We start from the raw sequence: 25,129 nt of genomic DNA, 5'->3' as shown, positions 1-25,129 counted from the left end.
TTGCAACGTTCGTGTGCAAGAGGCCTAATAATGTGTACTGTGTGTGTGCCCAGGCAATAATGGGTGTCGTCCATAACGGTCGGGGAATCATTCCCCAGCTATGCTCTCTCCAGTAGATGCGATGCAGTGACGGTATTACTGATTTTTATTTTTCTTACTCCACTGAGGGCCTTTACTCATATTAAGTGTACTACTGTATGGGGGAATTAAGGGGGAGCACTACTGTAAGGATGGACTAAGAGGGCATAACTATTGTGTGAGGGCACTAACAAGGCATAACTACTGAGTGAGTGTTTTTTTTTTTGCTAGTGTGAGCGGTTTTGATTAGCCGTTGGAGGATGGTTGCGGGGAAGTTGCTCGAAAGGAAGGGGGGCATTTTTGCTGTGGGGCCCAGCTGTTTCTAGTTACGCTACTGAGAGAGGATCTGATTCATGTGCAGAAGGAGGTGGGCCAGGATCTCATCATCTTGCCTGGCTCTCTTGGCCTGCCTCCTGCAATTTTATACAATCAGGCTCATTACGGTGAGCGTCTTCTGCGGGGCAGCAATCACGAGTGTTGTGTTGGGAGATACTTGTTAGTGATGTCTGAAAAGCATCCAATCTTATGTAAGTGATGTTCCAAGCACTAGGGGGAACACTAGATGGAAGGCATTCAGTAAAACTGCAGGAGTCATTTTGCTGAAGCCGGTGTATATGAATATACTCATTCTGTCAAGACAACAAGATCTAGTGTCTGATCCAGAGTGTAATCTAATATCACTTATTTATTAGAACCTAAAGGGGCATAACTACTGTGTGGGGGCCCTAAAAGGGGCATTCTACTGTAAGGGGACATTGAAGGAGAAATTATAATGTAAGGGGCAATGATAGGGGCATTCTACTGTAAGTGGGCACTAAAGGTGGCATTCTACTGTAAAGGGACAGTAAAGGGGTAATTCTACTGTAAGGGGGCACTAAAAGGGGCATTCTACTGTAAGGGGGCACTAAAGGGGGCATTTTACTGTAAGGGGCTACTAAATAGTGCATTCTACTTTAAGGAGTCACTAAAGTGAACATTTTGTGGGGCCTCTAAAGGAGGTATTCTAGCATGTTGGGGCAATAAGGGGATATATCTACTGTGTGAAGTGCTAAAGGGAGAATTTTACTGTATGAGGGCATTAGGGGGTATATCTACAATATGGGGGCACTAAGGCAATCTCCTCTGTGGGGGCACTAAGGGATGTGATACACATTGGACAGAGTTTGAGGCGTGGCTTAGCTTAAAAAAAAAACACACTGACAAAATTATCCCACCTTGGGCTTTTTAAAGGCTGGGAGTTATGCTACTGCCCTGCAGGATACTAAAGGCACACCGGCAAAGATAAGGCTTGGATAAAGTTAAGATTTAAAATTACTTCAGGTTTATGTCTCTCTGGATCCATGACGCATCATGTCTAACTGCCAGTGTTACATTTTCACCTGTGTGGGAGGGGCTTAGCTGTGTGTCCCGCCCACTGAGAGGTGTGCTCTGACAGGTAACTGCTATGCACCAGATTCACTTACTGGCCTTGGGGGGTGGGGGCGGAGCCAGACGAGCATGGAGGAAGACGTCTGATTCCTGAGCTCCGGACCGTGTTCCCTGGCCTAGCAGCATACAGCCATCTATAATAGCTAAACTATGGGGGAACTGAACAAAGAGCGGGGAACTGCCATGGAGGGCACCCCTAGAGTGAAAAAATCGCAGGGGGACATAGATAAGTTCCTCAAACAGAAGTCCTTCTCTCCGGCTGGAAGGGAGAAAATGGCGCGGGCAGCGTGAGCTGCAGCAGCACACGAGGAGGACTCAGACGGAGACAGCTCCTGTGCCCTATCTGACATGCAGGGTGAGTCATACTCTATGCCGATCACTCGGGACTTTTTAAAACAGTCTTTATTGCAATCCCTGTCTCAGGTCATGAAGGAATTAGCCGATATAAAGGCTGAAGTGAGACAAATGGGGCACAGAGTAGAAGCGCTGGAAGACGCACAGGAAGGGTTAGTGCGCCACAGCTCTGGCATACAGTCGCAACTAGAAAAAGTATGCACACAGCTTAATAATGCCTACCTGTACATCGAAGATCAAGAGAACCGGGGGAGGCAGAAAAATGTGCGGCTGAGGGGCATCCCGGAGTCTATCCCGCCGGAGGCCTTGTCGGACACGGTGAGGCAGATTTTTGCATCGCTGATAGGCGAAGAAAGAGCTGGCGCCATTGTGATTGAGCGCGCACACAGAGAGCTTAGACCCAAGCCATCGGCAGAAGACCCTCCTCGGGACACCGTGTGTGCGCTGCTTAACTATCTAGACACCACAGATATTCTTAAAGCTGCCAGAGACTCTGGAGAAATCCTGCTAGAGAATCACAAGATTCTTATTTTTCAAGATCTAGCTGCCAGTACCCTCGCCAAAAGAAGGGCCTTGAGGCCACTGACGGTAGCACTGAGAGAGACAAAACTGCCAATGAGGTGGCTATTCCCTTTTGGATTAAGCACTACAGTAGATGGGAAACAATTTACTATTCGAGTACCTGGAGATTTACAGCGGTTTTGGGAAGCCCTCAAGATGGAACTGATAGACATCCCATCTTGGATGTCAACGGACCTGACTGGGAAGCTAACGGATCTTCCTACCTCGCAGCCTCGCAGAAACTCAAATCCCCCAGGAAGAAACCATCTTCCTTAGCCTGAAGCTGAGTCCGGTGATCTCTTTATGTTATGTTTCTTTCGCAAGCTGACTTTTAGCATTTGAATGTCTACCCCTTTAAACTCCATAAGTTAGAGGAGGGAGCCTGGAAATGTGCTCCCCTAAGAGTTATATAGGCCATCATTTATGTTGTAGGCCAGGGTCGAGGTACGTGTGCAGATGCGGAGCTTGACCACCCATGTACCCCCCCCCCCCTCCCCGAGCCTTATATGCAATTCCTCTTTGCAATACGGCACTCGGGAGTGCCCATAGGACCCTTGAGGTCCTTCCCATGTTAATATGTTTTATACTCTTCATTGTTCCTTTTTATATGTTAAGTATGTCGCCTTTGTTCTACCCAGATTATAGTCACCAAGCTCACTGTCTTTATATGTAAGATATGGCGGAAACTAGAATAGTTTCTTTAAACGTCAACGGTATGAACGCCCGCAGAAGAAATTTGCCCTTCACTCTTCTATCTAAGTTGGAAGATGTAGAAGGCAGGTACCTCTTTCTTAAGGGGCAATGTTTAAATGTGAAGGTGACCTTTGCTAATTTGTACTCGCCTAATGTGCACCAAGTTAAATGGCTTATCAGGACACTGAAACAGCTGAAAGCCTTTGCGGAGGGTCTTGTGATAGTGGGAGGGGACTTAAACAGTCATGGATCCTGTGTTGGATACCTCGTCAAAAACTAGGGCGGTCCCTAAGCGGCAAATGCGTAAACTCCATTTTGTATTGGCAGAGTTACAAGTGTCAGACGCTTGGAGGGTTATAAATCCAGCAGAGCGTGATTTTACTTATTATTCTAAGGCTCATGACTCCTACCAGCACCTAGATCACATCTTTATGTCCAACCACTCCCTGCCCTCGTTACGGGAAGCGAAAATTGGCAACATTTCAGTGTCAGTTCATGCCCCTGTTAGCGTTCTGGTCAATCTATGTAACCTCCCACCCAGAGCTCGATCTTGGAGGTTAAACGAGACCTTATTGGAGGACGAGGCCCATAGATCCCATATTAACCGTAGATTGGCTGAATTTTTTCAGGAGAATGTTAATGACCAGGTCTCAATGCCCATCTTATGGGAAGCCCACAAGGCTGTCATCAGGGGGGAACTGATTAGTATTGGGACTAGAGTTAAAAAATTGAGAACGCAAAAGATGAACTCCCTGTTAGAACAAATTAAGTCGTTTGAGACTCTACATAAGAAATCGCAAACTCCTGATGTACAGGAAAAATTAAAGATCTTGCGTTTGCAACTAAAGGACCTTGTCAACATTAAGTCGGCAATCTTGCAGTCTCTATGCTTTAAATATTATATATTCATGGGAATAAAGGGTCTAAGGTGATGTCTAATCTGCTGAGGGCACAGCGAGACAGGGCCTTCATACCTGCAATAAGAGCTAAAGATGGGACTAGACTGCTTAATACCCCTGCTATAGCCCGGGAGTTCTGCAATTTCTATGCTTCTCTTTATAACCTGAACCAGGGCATTGTCCAACATAGGCAGTTGCAGACAAGGATAGATGATTTTCTGAGCTCGGTTAAAATCCCCACATTATCGGAATCCGACAAAGTTAAGCTACTTAGTCCGTTCACAACGGAGGAGGTAGAGCAAGTACTTCGAACCATACCTGTGGGTAAGAGCCCGGGCCCAGATGGGTTCCCCATCTCATATTATAAGAAATTTAAAGACATCCTGCTTCCATACTTTGTGCGTGTTTGCAATGCCCTGTTGGATGGTGGCCCCATTCCCTCTCAGGCACAGACCGGCCCATATCACCATCATTCCTAAGGAAGGGAAGGATGCGGAGATTTGCGGGAGCTATAGGCCCATCTCTTTGCTCAACACAGATTTGAAGTGGTGGGCCAAGTTGCTTAACCATCGCATAGCAGGTCTGCTTCCCAAATTAATTGGAGAGGAGCAGGCGGGGTTTGTGCCTGGGAGGGAGGGGAGACATAATATAAGCAGGGTTCTACATGCTGTTTTTTATGCAAAACAGAAACGAACCCCTCTTGCGCTGTTGGGGACAGATGCTGAGAAGGCGTTCGACAGGGTTAGCTGGCAATACATGCACAGCACCCTGCTGGCGTTTGGATTTCCAAAAGAGTATGTCTCTGCGATTTTCGCTATGTACTCTGCTCCATCAGCGAGAATCATGGTTAATGGGTCCCTGTCAGACACCTTCTCCATCAAAAACGGCACAAGGCAAGGGTGCCCCCTTTCCCCTACACGTTTCATTCTCACTTTAGAAACTCTGTGTCACGGAAGGTGTTACAGAAAACTAGAAGACACAAATGAAGATCCGAATGACTTGATCCAAAACTAAGGAACCAAAGGGTAAGCCCTGCAACCGCCCTAGCTCTCTCCCTTACTGCGCAGCCTATGCAAAAATCTCTATGGTAGATAATTGCATACCCTCGTTCCTCGACTGTATGAAACCTGAACACCCTATAATAGTGAGGGGACACGACCACCGGCTCCCTACACTTAATACGGAGGGAGTCAGGGTCACCTATGTTCAAGCAAACAGGAAAACATAGATAAATGAACAGACTTATCTGTAGAAGCATCAGTTGTAGTATCCAGCATGCACACACTCCAGGAAGTTGTATAAACCGCAAAGTGATGCAGTATGGGAGGGGATTTAAAGGGATGCAATCAGTGCAACTAGATGACAGCTGAGAGAGGGAAACGAGATGACAAAACGAAAGCAAAACAAAAGAACCTCAAGCAGGAGGTTCTGAAGAACGTCTGTCAGAGCTTCACAGATGTCTGGCGGTGACAGTACCCCTTCTTCTACGAGTGGACTCCGGACACTCAGAGCCCACCTTCTCAGGATGGGACCTATGGAAAGCCCTGATGAGACGAGTGACCTTAATGTCCGTCACTGGGACCCACATCCTCTCGTCAGAACCATAACCCTCCCAATGAACGAGGTACTGGAGATAACCGCGGACAACGCGAGAATCCACAATCCTAGAGACCTGAAATTCAAGATTACCATCAACCACAATCGGAGGAGGAGGCAAAGAGGAGGTTACAATGGGTTGGACATAAGGTTTTAATAGGGATTTATGAAAAACATTATGGCTCTTCCAAGTCTGAGGAAGATCAAGACGGTAGGCAACAGGATTGATGACGGACAAGATTTTGTAAGGCCAAATAAACTTAGGACCCAACTTCCAGGAGGGAACCTTCAATTTGATATTCTTAGTAGACAACCACACCAGATCACCAACATTCAGGTCCGGACCAGGCACACGTCTCTTATCCGCCACACGCTTATATCTCTCACTCATGCTCTTTAGATTATCCTGAATCTTTTGCCAAATAGATGACAAAGACGAGGAGAATCTCTCGTCATCAGGTAAACCAGAAGACCCCTCTCCAGAGAATGTCCCAAACTGCGGATGAAACCCATATGCACCAAAAAATGGTGACTTATCAGAGGACTCCTGACGACGGTTATTTAAAGCAAACTCAGCAAGCGAGAGAAAAGAACACCAATCCTCCTGATTCTCCGCCACAAAACAGCGCAGATATGTCTCCAGATTCTGATTGACGCGCTCCGTCTGGCCATTCGACTGTGGGTGGAAAGCAGAAGAGAATGACAACCGAACCCCCAAGCGAGAACAGAAAGCCTTCCAGAATCTGGAAACAAACTGCGTGCCCCTATCAGAGACTATGTCTGAAGGAATACCATACAATTTGACAAGGTGATCAATAAATGCCTGCGCCAGCGTCTTAGCATTGGGCAACCCAGAAAAAGGAATGAAATGCGCCATTTTGCTAAAACGGTCCACCACCACCAGAATCACAGTCTTCCCCGAGGAACGAGGCAGGTCCGTAATGAAGTCCATGGACAAATGTGTCCAAGGAAGGGAAGGAATGGGTAACGGGAGGAGAGGACCTGATGGCCGTGAATGAGGGACTTTGGCACGAGCGCAGGTCTCGCAGGCTGCCACAAAACCCTCAACCGACTTACGAAGCGCCGGCCACCAGAATCTCCGAGCAATGAGATCCACTGTGGCTCTACCCCCCGGGTGCCCAGCAAGGACAGTGTCGTGGTGCTCCTTAAAAACCTTGTGTCTTAAAGCGAGAGGCACAAACAACCTCCCAGGAGGACAAAGATCAGGAGCCTCTGCCTGGGCTGCCTGAACCTCTGCCTCCAATTCAGGATAAAGAGCAGAGACCACCACACCTTCAGCCAAAATGGGACCCGGGTCTTCAAAATTCCCACCTCCTGGAAAACAACGTAACAGGGCATCCGCCTTCACATTCTTAACCCCAGGGCGGAACGTGACAACAAAATTAAACCTTGAAAAGAACAAAGACCATCTGGCCTGTCTCGGGTTCAGATGCTTGGCTGACTCCAAGTAGGCCAGATTCTTATAGTCGGTAAACACGGTTATAGGGTGTCTGGCTCCCTCTAGCCAATGGCACCATTCCTCAAAAGCTAACTTGATGGCCAACAACTCCCTATCTCCCACATCGTAATTTCTCTCTGCGGAGGAGAGTTTCTTCGAGAAAAAGGCACACGGTCGCCATTTGGCAGGAGAGGGACCCTGAGACAAGACCGCACCCACACCCACCTCAGAAGCGTCCACCTCAACTATGAAGGGCAGAGAGATATCAGGTTGTACCAAGATGGGAGCGGAAGAAAAACTCTCCTTGATACTAGAAAAGGCCTTACGCGCCTCTACCGACCAGGAGGAAAAATCTACCCATTTTCTAGTCATATCAGTGAGTGGTTTAACAACAGAGGAATAATTCTAAATAAACTTCCTGTAATAATTGGCAAAACCCAAAAAACGCATCAGCGCCTTCTGATTCTCAGGAAGCTCCCACTCAAGCACAGCGCGAACCTTCTCGGGGTCCATGCGAAAACCAGAAGCAGAGAGAAGAAACCCCAGAAATTGAATTTCTGGAACCGCAAACACACATTTTTCCAGTTTAGCGTACAATTTATTCTCCCGCAGGATGAGCAAGACCTGACGTAGGTGGTCCTTATGAGTTTTGAAATCAGGAGAAAAAATCTAAATGTCATCTAGATACACTAGTACAAATTTCCCCATTAAATGATAAAAATGCTGTTCACAAAATGCTGAAAGACGGCTGGAGCATTCATCAAACCAAAAGGCATAACCAAATTCTCAAAATGGCCCTCAGGGGTATTGAAGGCCGTCTTCCATTCGTCTCCTTCTCTGACCCCGACCAGGTTGTATACCCCTCTTAGATCCAACTTGGAAAAAACTTTAGCCCCAACAATCTGGTTAAACAGGTCCGGGATCAGAGGAAGCGGATAAGGGTCACGAATTGTGATACTGTTCAGCTCCCTGAAATCCAGACATGGTCTTAAAGAACCATCTTTTTTCTTAACAAAGAAAAAACCAGCGACAACAGGTGACTTCGAGGGTCGTATGTGTCCCTTTCTCAGGCTCTCAGAGATATAAGCACGCATAGCGACCCTTTCAGGTTGGGAGAGATTGTATAAATGAGATTTAGGCAGCTTGGCGCCTGGGATGAGATTAATAGGGTAATCGTACTCCCTGTGAGGGGGCAGCTCCTGAACACCTCTCTCAGAAAACACATCCAAAAATTCAGAGAGAAAAGATGGTACAGTCTTAGTAGAAACCTATGAAAAAGATGTCATGAGGCAATTCTCTCTGCAAAAGTCACTCCAACCATTTATTTGCCTCGCTTGCCAATCAATGGTGGGGTTATGTTTAGTGAGCCAGGGTAGCCCCAACACTAGAGGAGTAGGCAACCCGCTTTGGACGAAACATGACACATCCTCAACATGAGTATCACTCACAATCAAACGGATATTGTGAACTATGACCTTTAACGATTTCTGAGAAAGTGGAGCGGCATCAATAGCAAAAACAGGTATATCCTTTCCCAAAGTGCATACCTGGAAACCATGTGTTATAGCAAATTGATTATCAATGAGATTGACAGCTGCTCCACTATCTACAAAAATCTCACAAAAAATGTTCTTGCTCTCTAGCGCCACCCTGGCAGGTAGGACAAAACGGGAACTACAAGCAAACGGAAAACCTTCAATTTCCGCATCAACCTTGCCAATAGTAACAGATGGAAAGTTTTTAGAGGATTTTTTTCTTTTTGTTTCTTTATTACTCTCAAAAAACTGCCTGAATCTCCTAGAGGGACAAACATTTGCCAAATGATTTATACCTCCACAACAGAAACAAACCCTCATCTGAGAGCTGAATCTTCTATTGTCAGAGGCAAGCAAACCCAGCTGCATGGGCTCCTGCTCAGAGGGGATTGAGAGAGACTGAGACCCCTGAACACTGAAAGAGACCGCCGCACTGTCCTTGGAGTGAGTATGACAGGAAGGAGTGATCTCTCCTCTCTCTCTAAGACGCCTGTCAATACGAACGGCCCGAGACATGGCAGAGTCCAAGGAGGTAGGTCTCTCATGAAAGGCAAATGCATCTTTCAATCCCTCTGAAAGACCATGGCAAAATTGACTTCGGAGTGCAGCATCATTCCAACCAGTATCAGCTGCCCATCTCCGAAATTCTGAACAGTATATCTCTGCGGACTGTTTACCCTGGCATAAAAGACGTAGTCTAGACTCAGCCAGAGCAATACGATCCGGATCATCATATATCTGACCCAGGGCTAAAAAAAATTCATCCACTGAACGGAGGGGCCATGCCCCCACCGTCAGCGAAAAGGCCCAAGACTGAGCGTTATCCCTGAGCAGCGAGATGATGATCCCCACCCTCTGTTCCTCATCACCAGAGGAATGGGGAAGTAGGCGAAAATGGAGTTTGCAAGCCTCTCTAAACCGAACAAAATTCTCACTACCCCCGGAGAACGTATCCGGGAGCGAGATCTTAGGCTCAAACCAAACTCCATGAACGCAAGCTGAACCGGTCACCTGAAACTGAGATACAGTTTTACGGACATCTGCTACCTCCAATGAAAGACTCTGCATGTGTTCAGTCAAAAGTGAAATCGGATCCATGCTTGAGACGGTTTTGGCGGTTTATAATGTCACGGAAGGTGTTACAGAAAACTGGAAGACACAAATGAAGATCCGAGTGAATTGATCCAAAACTAAGGAACCAAAGTGTAAGCCCTGCAACCGCCCTAGCTCTCTCCCTTACAGCTCAGCCTATGCAAAAATCTCTATGGTAGATAATTGCATACCCTCGTTCCTCGACTGTATGAAACCTGAACACCCTATAATAGTGAGGGGACACGACCACCGGCTCCCTACACTTAATACGGAGGGAGTCAGGGTCACCTATGATCAAGCAAACAGGAAAACATAGATAAATGAACAGACTTATCTGTAGAAGCATCAGTTGTAGCATCCAGCATGCACACACTCCAGGAAGTTGTATAAACCGCAAAGTGATGCAGTATGGGAGGGGATTTAAAGGGATGCAATCAGTGCAACTAGATGACAGCTGAGAGAGGGAAACGAGATGACAAAACGAAAGCAAAACAAAAGAACCTCAAGCAGGAGGTTCTGAAGAACGTCTGTCAGAGCTTCACAGATGTCTGGCGGTGACACTCTGCTGCTGAAATTTAGGCAGTCGCCCTGCATTAAGGGCTTGCGTGTAGGGAATTTCACTCACACGATGGCTGCGTTTGCAGATGATCTGCTGCTAATGATAACCAACCCGATAGAGGCCCTTCCCACGGTACTGGGAATATTTGACCAGTTCAGTGTAGTGTCAGAGGCGCTGGGAATTGCACTTGACCCGGGATTGGAGAGTAGGGTGAAAGCTATGTCCCCTTTTAAGTGGCCCATAAGTGCCATCAAATACCTGGGAGTGAATGTCCCCAGTAACCCTAACCTCCTCTTTCGGCTAAACTTCCGCCCTTTGCTTGATAAGATTCAGGGATTTCTAGCAAGGAGCTCATCTTCACTAATCTCATGGTTAGGCAGAAAGAATACACTTGCCACCTATGTTTGTAACATCCCAGAGTATGTTACTAAACTCTTTCTCCCCGCTACATCATGTTAGGTGTCTTTATATTGTCATCTGGTGTAATCTAGCATTGCATTCGTTATTATATGTATTTTCTAAGCCTGTTTTATATATTATGCTGTAATTTCCATGTGCACCAGCAGGTGGCAGCAGTATGTAGGAGGACCTTAGCCAGTTTAGTATATCTAGACTGGAATAGTTCATTCCAGCCTAACCCCCCCCCCCCCCTCTTTGAGGAGGTGTGGAATATTCCCACATCCTGCCTCATGAGGAGGAGAGGAAGTTCTAGTTAGTGTACCAGCCACCCCTGCTTGGGGTAGGCTGCGTTGGTACGAGCTCCCAGACATAGGGATCCCAACCTAGGATCCAGCCTCGGCTGAGGCCAAGGATCACTTCTTCCCAGACTGAGCCTTCGGCCTCAGTGCTGGTGGACAAGAAAGCAACACCTCCAAAACTACAGATCTCCAGGACGAAATATACCCTGCGAGCAGAACTGTGAGTGTTTATCCAAAGGCCAGGAGAAGCCAAATTCCTCCTCAAGCTAGTCAGGCCCATACCAAGCAGAAGACAGACAGAGCAGAAGATACCTGCCAGATTCACTAGGCATATGTTAAGAAGCAGAATAGATATATTGATTCCTGACACATATTGCCAATACCTGCTGGGACCCAAGACTATTGCTGTACTCGTATGGATTTATGCTGCCACTCAGTAAAGACAAGTTGAACTTTATCTCCAGTCTGGATTTCCTTCATTCCTCAATTACTCCTACTGACAACACTCATTTTATTGCATGTGAGCCAGGATCCAGGAGTCCAGCCGTACCAAGGTAGGAGACACCGTTGACATTACACAGAGACATTATCCCCACTCTGGCATTCGTCACCTGGTACGTGAGTTATAACACCTTAAAGGGCCCTGAGACTATAACCTGCGCACATTGCAATTGGCGTCACGAACAAAAACTATTAATATTGCGCCAGTGTGCATCAGTTCCAATCCGGCTTACTGCATGTTCTGCCCCAACTCCTCTATCTGCTGCGTTCGCTGCCCTTGGTTCCGCCAGACGGCTATCTGCGTAAGCTGAAGACGACCTTTAGTAAATATTTATGGGGTGGCAAGAGGGCTAGACTCTCCTTTGCTCTATTGACTAGACAGAGGAAAAGAGGAGGGATTTCACTTCCTGAGGTGGGCCTGTATGTCCAAGCTATACAGCTTGAGAGGTTGCTGTCATTGGTAAGGCCACCTCCCTTTCCCATGCATGTAGATCTGGAACGAGCGTTATTGGGTACCAAGGAGAGCGATCGTTGTGGCTTCCCAAGACTAAGACAGACAAGGTAATTTTTGTGAGTTGTCTCACAAAATGCACTATTAACATGTGCGGTAGATCTCAGGCTCTGAATATGCGGGACAGCCACCTCACTCCTCTGGCCCCTCTTCATATCTTGCCACTGATTATGAATGGCAAATTATCAGAGGGATCTGCTCTGTGGCGAGAGGTCTCAAGCCTCAAAGTTGGGGACTTGGCCCATATTTCTACATCAGAGGATTACTTTGCTGCCCTAACAGGGACATCAAACTGTATAGGCACTTTCCTACAAAAAGGGGAATTCGAGGCGACGTGCCGCAAGTTCAAACGCTCACAGCTTCTGCCGCTACCTGACCCCACTTGGAAAACTATGTCATGCTGCCCAAGTTGTCGCAAAAATGTCTCTCCGTAATATACAGTATAAGCAATTGTTGACAGTAAGGGATCAGACTGCCCCGCTGTATATCTCTGTGTGGGAAAAGGAGCTCAATATACAGTTAGATGATAAGGAGAAACTACAGGTACTGGCCAACTCACACGGTTTTTCGAGGTGTGTTAAAGTGCAAGAGAACTCCCTTAAGATCCTAACCAGGTGGTACAGGACCCCTGTCTTTCTACACAGTATAGGGGTGCTCTCAACAGATAGATGCTGGAGATGTCTCGATGGCAGAGGGAGCATTTCCCACAGCTGGTGGTCCTGTTTGAAATTGAGGGCTTTCTGGCGGGAGGTGGAATCCTCTATAAACCAGATTTGCTCAACACGCATTAAATTGTCGGCTACACTTGTTCTGTTATGGCTACCATGTAACACTCTGACCCCTAAAAGACATAGCCTCCCAACTCATATGATCACTGTGGCTAAGCTCCTTATCCCGTTGAAGTGGAGGGAACTCGACCCCCCCACGATTGAGATGTGGCACGAGAGGCTGCAGGATATTTGCCGAATGGAGGAATTAGCAGGTTGGGAGAGTGGGAACAGAGTGGGCTATCTGAGATAGTGGAAACCGTGGCTAGACTATTGGAAACAAATGCATGACGGTTCTACTCAACCGAATCCCTCTGCGAGCTGAGAGAGGGCGAGTGGAATTACATCTCCCACTTTCTGAGTGGTAATGCATATAGGAGCCTTTTAAGTGTTTGTACCTCAATGGGTTCATACTGCCATTCATACCATCCACGATCTAATTGGTGATCATATACCCAGGCTTATGGTAAAGAAGGAGGCGACATAAGTTGTGTTGTTTTTGAATTGTTATTTAACCATTTATTGTAGGTTTCATGGACTCTGAGTCTAAATTATATTACAATTCTGTCATGTGATATTTGATTCATGATTGCCGAGCTTATGCTCCTACCACTGAGTCATACATACTGTAACACATGTATCTACATGCTACCGGTCCATGCCAAGTAATTGATCAGATTTGAGTTTATTGTATTAATGCTTCATTTGCTGTCATCCTTTACTTTCAATAAAAAATATTAAACACTTACTGGCCTTGGAGTCAAGGAGATAGCACTCTTACCACCATTTTAGTTAGTAAATTTGAGGCATCTCAGACCTACCCCCTAGGAACACCCAAAACATAATGGGGGCATTATAGGGGGCATAATGATTATGGGTCAGTGTAGGGGTTGTTACAACTACTAGGGGCACTACAAGGGACAATATAACTACAGGGGCATATTAGGATGCATTATTAATACTGGGGAACTATTGCATTGCAAGTATTTGTTGCCCTATCACTAATGAGGGCACTCTGGGAGAGGGTTATACACTACCTGTCCAAAAAATAAGTCGCCACAAAAAAAGCCTTTAGCTTAGATTATGGCACGCATTCGCTGTGGCATTGTTTCGATAAGCTTCTGCAATGTGACAAGATTTATTTCCATCCAGTGTTGCATTAATTTTTCACCAAGATCTTGCATTGATGATGGTAGAGTCTGACTGCTGCGCAAAGCCTTCTCCAGCACATCCCAAAGATTCTCAATGGGGTTAAGGTCTGGACTGTGGTGGCCAATCCATGTGTGAAAAGGATGTATCATGCTCCCTGAACCACTCTTTCACAATTTGAGCCCGATGAATTCTGGCATTGTTATCTTGGAATATGCCCGTGCCATCAGGGAAGAAAAAATCCATTGATGGAATAACCTGGTCATTCAGTATGTTCAGGTAGTCAGCTGACCTCATTCTTGGAGCACATACTGTTGCTGAACCTAGACCTGACCAACTGCAGCAACCCTAGATCATAGCACTGCCCCCACAGGCTTGTACAGTAGGCACTAGGCATAATGGGTGCATCACTTCATCTGCCTCTCTTCTTACCCTGATGCGCCCATCACTCTGGAATAGGGTAAATCTGGACTAATCAGACCACATGACCTTCTTCCATTGCTGCAGAGTCCAATCTTTATGCTCCCTAGCAAATTGAAGCCTTTTTTCTGGTTTGCTTCACTGATTAGTGGTTTTCTTACAGCTACACAGCTGTTCAGTCCCAATCCCTTGAGTTCCCTTCGCATTGTGCGTGTGGAAATGCTCTTACTTTCACTATTAAACATAGCCCTGAGTTCTACGTTGTTTTTCTTCGATTTGATTTCACCAAACGTTTAAGTGATTGCCGATCACGATCATTCAGGATTTTTTTCCTGCCACATTTTTTCCTCGAATACGATGGGTCCCCACTATCCTTCCAGTTTTTAATAATGCGTTGGACAGTTCTTAACCCAATTTTAGTAGTTTCTGCAATCTCCTTAGATGTTTTCTCTGCCTGATGCATGCCAATGATTTGACCCTTCTCAAACAGACCACGACATGTTTCTTTCAACATGTTTGTTTAAGAAATGAGAAGCAACTCATTGCACCAGTTGGGGTTAAATAACTTACTGCCAGCTGAAAGATAATCGCCCATGCAGTAATTATCCAATAGGAGGCTCATAACTATTTGCTTAGTTAAATCCAGGTGGCGACTTTTTTTGGACAGGCAGTGTATATACAGCTCAGAAGACACCATCACATATGATAGGATTAGATACAGGAGCTCAACAGACAGTATCACACATGATGTGATTAGATACACAGTGCACCTGCTCAGTTGGCAATTTTTGGAAGTCCCAAAGCAATGAATGGGGAGGACACCGTGTATGCGCGGGGTGTTCTCCAATCACTTCAGGGCCTGTCCCAGAGGTGGAACCCACACCTAACTGAAATTTATGGCACATCCTGGTAGTACGCCATGAATTTCCCAGATGGTAATACCTTGGTTACTCATCCTTCAAGAGTTCATCCCTGTACCCGTTCAATACACACCTAGGATACCTATAGAAAACAGGGGTCCAGGAGAAATTGCACTATTTAATATCTGGGGAAAAAACACCACAATCTTTTTTTTTTTTTATATATAAACACACACACACACACACTTTATTTATTATGGTCTTGGATTTCTGTGGCTTTGGCCCTTTAAGGGTGGTGGGGACTCCTTCGCTTTCTTTTCTATTGGAGGAGATTGAGTGTCGCACCTCAGGCATATTTCCTGGGGTCGCAGAGGGTCACACACAACTCTCACATTGTATTGAAGAGAAATAAAATAAAGATCAGCAAAACAATTCCCAAACATGAGGAGAAAAGTGGCCAAACTTACCTGATCTGGTCCTGTGGTGCTCATCAGAGGACCCCTAATGGTGAGAGCCAGCCTGGGAGACTGAGGCTCGGGTCAGTACATCACCTCCATTATTGCATCATAAGCAAATGAGTCATGGCCCCCATTATTATATCACAAGTAAGTCATCTGCCAGGATTGTAATGATGATGTCACAAGCAGGGTCTGACCATTAGTCTGACCATGACAGCGGTCTTATTAAATGTAATAAGGTACAGACTACAGATAATGGGTTAGCACTTCCTCCTCTGGGCTGATTACTTTATAAAATAGCTTCTGATAAATCCCAAATGCACTGATTTCTGGAAACTTTGCAAATTTTGGAAATCGCCAATAAAGCATGAAACACAATATTTACATGTGTTCAGATAGTATTGGTAAAAGTACCCAGCCACACGCACCTTTCACTATACCCATTTGTTGGACGCAGCAGAAAAAATGTCTAGAATTCTAGAAATGTCTAGATAAATATGATGTACTGAATGTGCACTGGAATATTCTGACTTAATAGTAATTCTCGCCAATAAACTGAAGAGGCCATGGTGCTCCGGTGAGTGCTGCAGCCTTCTGACTTACCAAGCACAGCGACGTACATTGCATAGTGGCTGTGCTTGGTATTGCAGCCCAGGCCTATTCACTTGAATGGGAATGAGCTGCAACTGAGCCATGTGACCAATGAACACTGGTCCAGGAAGAGACTTCGAGGCTGGTATTCGGATCCCACCGACCAGATATTGATGATACTATCCTGAGGATAGGCCATCAATAATCGACCCTTTACACTAAGCGGCTGAAAATTGCAAGAGGGGAGGAGTCACTCCAGGCAAAAATTAAAAATGAATCCTTTGTTCAAACTCATTTCACTGTATATGCTTCCATTTACCTGCATGGTGCCATTACAGAGATTGGAGTGGACTGGCCGCCAGCCAGGTAAGTAATGATCTGTTGCTCCCAGAGTTAATTAACACTGGAGGCATCAAGTTGTTATATACCTGGCCGGCGACCACAGATGCCCTCCCTATTCCTGAATTCAACTGTATTACCTTCCTAAGGCAACTGGAGTAGGAGGAAAGAATGTGGCAGCTGGCACTGGCCACCACAGAGGGGTAGCTTCTGAGGTATTTTGTGCTGCTGGGGCATTATTTTGTTTCTGATGCTGCTGGGGCAGTTTATTGTGTTGGCTCTGCTGGGGCGGTATTAGGTTCTGCAATATGTTACTGATGGCCCCGCCTACTGTCAATTTGGGCCTACAATATTTTTTTTTTCAGGGCCATTTTAAGTTCCCAATCTGCCCTTGACAGAGATCCCCTGCTATCCCCTACTAGGGTGCAACTGAAGCCTGTGCTGCTATAACAACAGAGCAACGCTGTCCTGAGCCACTTCAGAGTATAAGAAATATATGCAGCCAGCCTCACATAATGCATACCTCTCAACCGTCCCAGATCCGGCTGGACAGTCACGGATTTTCACAGCTCTCCTATGGTCCTGGGACGGCTGAGGTATGTCCCGAATTCTACTGTCTCTGTGTTCTAAAGACACAGATTTAGTTGAATGCAGTAGTGAAGCAGGGCAGTGACATCATCATGCCTGCTGGGCTGAGTAATGATAATCATTTTCTGGCCTGTGCACTGTTATACTGAGCTCACCAGGAGCAATGACATCACTTCATTGCGCCTGCTACTAGGGACAGAAGGATGCAGGGTTGCCAACCAGAATTTTTCTTTTTACTGGACAAGTTATCGAACAATCACAGACAGGCAACATTTTTTTACAGACATAATGAATAATAAAGATTATACGTAATACATGTCTGTAGCTCCACATATTGATAAGAACTCATTACCAGCATTAACTGGAAACTGTGAAATAATGATAATAATTACCACAAAAATAACCTGCTCAATTATCACCAGTCTAAAATAAATCAGAAACACATAAATTTTTTTATGGCCAAAGGAAAATTTGCCTATTTTTATGGACTGTCCAGGAATTTCCGGACAGTTGGCAACCCTGGCAGAATGTGTTTTTAGGGGGCTTTACGATTGTAAGGTGGGCTCTGAGGGGCATTCTATTGTGTGTGGGGACACTAAGGCATACCTCCCATCTTTTAAAAAGTTGAGTAAACAAAAAAAAATAAGGAGTTGTAAAATGTAACCAGAATTCGGGTAGGAAGAAGTGAAAAAGAGATAAGAGGAATAGAGGATTACAAAGCACCAGAGGAATATTCTAAGCGATGGAGTGGTGTGGAATGGGACACTAAGGCTGCGCCCTACGTATTCAGTTCAACCTAAACAGGTGAACTGTGAATATAGAGCAAGATAAAACTAAAAAAAGGAATATACACAGAGTGCATATGAAGTGTGGGGGCGCCAAAGAAATGCCAATCCTAGGTGTGTTAGTTAGTGAAGAATCACATAGTAAAAGATAAAAAACTACATACTTCTGAGTGAGGTAGATACTGGTTTTGAAACGGTATATTAACCACTTACTTTACTAGGGATGGGAGTACGAGATAAACTCAATACACTCGTACCCTCACCTCCCTTGATCGCTTGACAGATGTAATGGCCAGAGGCAATTAAGCTTGGAAAGAGAAGGAAAAAAAAAGTGAGGTCACTTCCTGTGGCACATACTGGCCAGAAGTAAGTAAGTTTGTAAAAAAGAATAAATAAGAAGAAAAGAATATATATACAGTTAGGTCCATAAAAATTGGGACGTCTACACAATTCTATCATTTTTGGCTCTATACACCACCACAATGGATTTGAAATGAAACAAACAAGATGTGCTTTAACTACAGACTGTCAGCTTTAATTTGAGGGTATTTACATCCAAATCAGTTAAACGGTGTAGGAATTACAACAGTTTGCATATGTATCTCCCACTTGTTAAGGGAGCAAAAGTAATGGGACAATTGGCCTCACAGCTGTTCCATGGCCAAGTGTGTTATTCCCTCATTATCCCAATTACAATGAGCAGATAAAAGGTCCAGAGTTCATTTCAAGGGTGCTATTTGCATTTGGAATCTGTTGCTGTGAACTCTCAAGATGAGATCTAAAGAGCTGTCATTATCAGTGAAGCAAGCCATCATTAGGCTGAAAAAAAAAAACATCAGTGAGATAGCAAAAACATTAGTCTTGGCCAAAACAACTGTTTGGAACATAACTTAAAAAGAAGGAATGCACCGGTGAGCTCAGCAACACCAAAAGACCTTGAAGACCACGAAAAACAACTGTGGTGGATGACCGAAGAATTCTTTCCCTGGTGAAGAAAACACCCTTCACAACAGTTGGCCAGATCAAGAACACTCTCCAGGAGGTAGGTGTATGTGTGTCAAAGTCAACAATCAAGAGAAGACTTCACCAGAGTGAATACAGAGGGTTCACCACAAGATGTAAGCCATTGGTGAGCCTCAAAAACAAAGGCCAGATTAGAGTTTGCCAAACAACATCTAAAAAAGCCTTCACAGTTCTGGAACAACATCCTATGGACAGATGAGACCAAGATCAACTTGTACCAGAGTGATGGGAAGAGAAGAGTATGGAGAAGGAAAGGAACTGCTCATGATCCTAAGCATACCACCTCATCAGTGAAGCATGGTGGTGGTAGTGTCATGGCGTGGGCATGTATGGCTGCCAATGGAACTGGCTCTCTTGTATTTATTGATGATGTGACTGCTGACAAAAGCAGCAGGATGAATTCTGAAGTGTTTCAGGCAATATTATCTGCTCATATTCAGCCAAATGCTTCAGAACTCATTGGACGGCGCATCACAGTGCAGATGGACAATGACCCAAAGCATACTGCAAAAGCAACCAAAGAGTTTTTTAAGAGAAAGAAGTGGTATGTTATGCAATGGCCAAGTCAACCATCTGACCTGAATCCGATTGAGCATGCATTTCACTTGCTGAAGACAAAACTGAAGGGAAAATGCCCCAAGAACAAGCAGGAACTGAAGACAGTTGCACTAGAGGCCTGGCAGAGCATCACAAGGAATGAAACACAGCGTCTGGTGATGTCTATGCGTTCCAGACTTCAGGCTGTAATTGACTGCAAAGGATTTGCAACCAAGTATTAAAAAGTGAAAGTTTGATTTATGATTATTATTATGTCCCATTACTTTTGGTCCCTTAACAAGTGGGAGGCACATATGCAAACTGATGAAATTTCTACACCGTTCACCTGATTTGGATGTAAATACCCTCAAATTAAAGCTGACAGTCTGCAGTTAAAGCACATCTTGTTTGTTTCATTTCAAATCCATTGTGGTGGTGTATAGAGCCAAAAATTTTAGAATTGTGTCGATGTCCCAATATTTATGGACCTGACTGTGTATGTATATATATATATATATATATATATATATATAAGAAAAAAGTCCAGCGGGAGCACCAACCCAGATGCGGGTGCAAGGTCTAACGTAGGGTAATGGCAGTACCCAATAATATAAAGACGAAAAAGTAGGACTGTACTCCGGAGTAGTAGTGAAGTGAAGGTTTTTATTCACCCATAGTATGGCAAACTTGCGACGTTTCGGCTCACTAGAAGGCTCTTGTGAGCCGAAACGTCGCAAGTTTGCCATACTATGGGTGAATAAAAACCTTCACTTCACTACTACTCCGGAGTGCAGTCCTACTTTTTTGTCTTTATATATATACACTGCTCAAAAAAATAAAGGGAACACTTAAACAACACAATGTAACTCCAAGTCAATCACACTTCTGTGAAATCAAACTGTCCACTTAGGAAGCAACACTGAGTGACAATCAATTTCACATGCTGTTGTGCAAATGGGATAGACAACAGGTGGAAATTATAGGCAATTAGCAAGACACCCCCAATAAAGGAGTGGTTCTGCAGGTGGTGACCACAGACCAATTCTCAGTTCCTATGCTTCCTGGCTGATGTTTTGGTCACTTTTGAATGCTGGCGGTGCTTTCACTCTAGTGGTAGCATGAGACGGAGTCTACAACCCACACAAGTGGCTCAGGTAGTGCAGCTTATCCAGGATGGCACATCAATGCGAGCTGTGGCAAGAAAGTTTGCTGTGTCTGTCAGCATAGTGTCCAGAGCATGGAGGCGCTACCAGGAGACAGGCCAGTACATCAAGAGACATGGAAAAGGCCATAGGAGGGCAACAACCCAGCAGCAGGACCGCTACCTCCGCCTTTCTGCAAGGAGGAACAGGAGGAGCACTGACAGAGCACTGCAAAATGACTTCCAGCAGGCCACAAATGTGCATGTGTCTGCTCAAACGGTCAGAAACAGACTCCATGAGGGTGATATGAGGGCCCGACGTCCACAGGTGGGGGTTGTGCTTACAGCCCAACACCGTGCAGGACGTTTGGCATTTGCCAGAGAACACCAAGATTGGCAAATTCGCCACTGGCGCCCTGTGCTCTTCACAGATGAAAGCAGGTTCACACTGAGCACATGTGACAGACGTGACAGAGTCTTGAGATGCCGTGGAGAACGTTCTGCTGCCTGCAACATCCTCCAGCATGACCGGTTTGGCATTGGGTCAGTAATGGTGTGGGGTGGCATTTCTTTCGAGGGCCGCACAGCCCTCCATGTGCTCGCCAGAGGTAGCCTGACTGCCATTAGGTACCGAGATGAGATCCTCAGACCCCTTGTGAGACCATATGCTGGTGCGGTTGGCCCTGGGTTCCTCCTAATGCAAGACAATGCTAGACCTCATGTGGCTGGAGTGTGTCAGCAGTTCCTGCAAGACGAAGGCATTGATGCTATGGACTGGCCCGCCCGTTCCCCAGACCTGAATCCAATTGAGCACATCTGGGACATCATGTCTCGCTCTATCCACCAACGTCACGTTGCACCACAGACTGTCCAGGAGTTGGCAGATGCTTTAGTCCAGGTCTGGGAGGAGATCCCTCAGGAGACCGTCCGCCACCTCATCAGGAGCATGCACAGGCGTTGTAGGGAGGTCATGAAGGCACGTGGAGGCCACACACACTACTGAGCCTCATTTTGACTTGTTTTAAGGACATTACATCAAAGTTGGATCAGCCTGTAGTGTGTTTTTCCACTTTAATTATGAGGGGGGCTCCAAATCTAGACCTCCATGGGTTGAAAAATTTGATTTCCATTTTTTTATTTTTGTGTGATTTTGTTGTCAGCACATTCAACTATGTAAAGAACAAAGTATTTCAGAAGAATATTTAATTAATTCAGATCTAGGATGTGTTATTTTTGTGTTCCCTTTATTTTTTTGAGCAGTGTATATACATCAATCTGCTCTACAAGGCAGTAGAATAAAAAAAACTGTATATCAATAAGATGTACTCATCAATCGATATGTCAGAATAAATACATATAAGAGGATATATATATATATATATATCTTAATACCAATAAAAATAATAAAATATTTGGAAATAATAAAATATATCAGTGCAAATATCTCATTATTTATGTAGTTTTGCGGCCAATGTTATTTATAATCATCTATTTATCTATGTATCCATCTATTGACTTATACATTTTAACTTAATGTATTCTTCTTTCCTGTGCCCAATGGCATTTGTATGTATTCCTTTTGACTAATCTGCTCTGTTAACAAACTGTTTTTAACATGGGTTTCTATATATTTTATTATTCCCAAATATTTTAATATTATTATTGGTATTAATATATATACATATATATATATATATATATATATATATATATTCCTATACCTCTATGTATTTTTTCTGACTTATTTATTGATGAATACGGTACATCTTATTGATATACAGTTTTTTTTTTATTCTATGGCCTTCTGGTCCAGATTGCCATATATACCTGTATATATTCTTTTCTTCTTATTCTTTTTTCCCCCCCAAAATTATTTACCTCTGGCCAGCATGTGCCACAGGAAGTGACCTCACTTTTTTTTCTCTTCTCTTTCCAAACTTAATTGCCTCTGGCCAGCATATGCCAAAGGAAGTGACCCTAATTTTTTTTTTCAAAACTTACTTGCCTCTAGTCAGCATATGCCACAGAAAGTAACCTCACTTTTCTTTTTTCTTTCTTCTCTTTCCAAACTTAATTGCCTCTGGCCAACATATGTGTCACGGATGTTCCCGCGACAGGTGGCAGGAGATCGGTGAGACTGGCAACACATGGTTTGATCTGACAGGTTTTCCCTGTGGATCAATAGGCGTCTGTGTTGTTTCTGGTAATGGCCACACCCCTTGCCTCAGATGTTGCTAATGTGGTCATTTAACCTTCCTTATTTATTGTTGCTTCTCCCACAATGCTGTGCGGTTTATAGCTTAAGTTTCAGGATAGCTGATGTGTTCCATGGCCCTTTGAAGTTAAAGGGCTTCTGTGACCCCCCTAAAGTAATATTTTTTTTTTGGCTCCTTAAAATCCTTATGCTACGATTTATCAATATCTAGGGCTCTTACTCATTTTCGTTCAGTAGTTTCTTCAAAAAATTGACTTTTATAATATGTAAATGACCTCTCTACCAGCAAGTAGGGCGGCTACTTGCTGGTAGCAGCCGCATCCTCCTTTCATAATGATGCCCCCTCCTCATGTTGATTGACAGGGCCAGCGAGCGCTCTCGTCCTCTGGCTGGCCCTGTCTGCGTTTTAAATCTCGCGCCTTCGCCGTACCGGTCTTCAGTCGGCGCAGGCGCACTGATAGGAGGACGCTCGCTCAGCCGCTCCTTCCTCAGTGAGCCTGCGCCGGGTGTAGATGTGACGTCATCGGCGCAGGCGGATTGAGGATGGAGCGGCCGAGCGAGCGTCCCCCTCTCAGTGCGCTTGCGCCGACTGAAGACCGGTACGGCGAAGGCGCGAGATTTAAAACGCAGACAGGGCCAGCCAGAGGACGAGAGCGCTCGCTGGCCCTGTCAATCAACATGAGGAGGGGGCATCATTATGAAAGGCTCTGTCAAGCAACATGAGGAGGGGGCGTCATTATGGAAGGAGGATGCGGCTGCTACCAGCAAGTAGCCGCCCTACTTGCTGGTAGAGAGGTAATTTACATATTATAAAAGTCTATTTTTTTAAGAAACTACTGAACGAAAATGAGTAAGAGCCCTATATATTGATAAATCGCAGCATAAGGATTTTAAGGAGCCAAAAAATAAAAAATTCTTTAGGGGGGTGACAGAAGCCCTTTAAGTCTTTCCTTTCCCTTTTTGTATTTTGCATTATGTAAATTACTGTTGATTCATCTGCCCAGCACGGGAAGCTTTTGTGCTTTCAAACGGTGTTAATCATTTACTGAGTCACGGCAGAATACTCAGCTATTTAGCAACCCAGCAGAGGCTGCTCCATCCAGGTGGGGAAGTATAGATGTTTTCAGTAACCTATTGTGGCAGCGCGAGTGAACTCTGTGAATAATAACATTATTACTATTTAAAATTCTGTCGGTTTATTGTGCAGCATACCACAGAGTAATTTAGTGAATAATTGAATAATTAACAAAAGAGATTTTAACTAGCTACGAATACATAGACCCATTGGTGATAATTATTCAAAGCAGATATTGAAACCTAGAAATGTACAATGAGTGAAAGGAAAAGGACCTCAGTTAGGAAAGAAGACTAATGAATCTTTTGATGCATGTGTCTTTACAGAGGAAGAGGTTCTAAGTCAGCTGTCTAAAATTAATACAAATAAGTCACAGGGGCCTGATGGGATACACCCAAAGCTATTAAAAGAGCTCAGCGGTGAACTAGCAAAACGATTAACAGATTTATTTAACCAATCACTGGCAACAGCAGTCGTCCCAGAAGATTGTAAATTAGCAAATGTTGTGCCCATTCACAAGAAAGGTAGTAGGGAGGAATCGGGCAACTATAGGCCAGTAAGCCTGACATCAATAGTGGGGAAATTAATGGAAACCATACTTAAGGAGAGGATCATGGAACATCTAAAATCCCATGGATTGAAAGATCAAAAACAGCATGGGTTTACTTCAGGGAGATCATGTCAAACTAATCTTATTGATTTTTTTTATTGGGTGACTAAAATAATAGATGGCGGAGGTGCAGTAGACATCACTTATCTAGACTTTAGTAAGGCTTTTGATACTGTCCCACATAGAAGGCTTATCAATAAATTGCAGTCTTTGGGCTTGGACTCCCATATTGTTGAATGGATTAGGTAGTGGCTGAGGAACAGGCAACAGAGGGTTTTAGTCAATGGAGTATATTCAGACCATGGTCTTGTTACCAGTGGGGTACCTCAGGGATCTGTTCTGGGACCCATATTGTTTAATATCTTTATCAGCAAAATTGCAGAAGGCCTCGATGGTAAGGTGTGTCTTTTTGCTGATGACACAAAGATTTGTAACAGGGTTGATGTTCCTGGAGGGATACACCAAATGGAAAAGGATTTAGGAAAACTAGAGGAATGGTCAAAAATCTGGCAACTAAAATTTTATGTTGATAAGTGCAAGATAATGCACCTGGGGCGTAAAAACCCAAGAGCAGAATATAAAATCAGTGATACAGTCCTAACCTCAG

Source organism: Bufo bufo, chromosome 2 (genome assembly GCF_905171765.1).
Source record: "Bufo bufo chromosome 2, aBufBuf1.1, whole genome shotgun sequence".
Lineage (NCBI taxonomy): Eukaryota > Metazoa > Chordata > Amphibia > Anura > Bufonidae > Bufo > Bufo bufo.
This window is presented reverse-complemented; position numbering follows the sequence as displayed.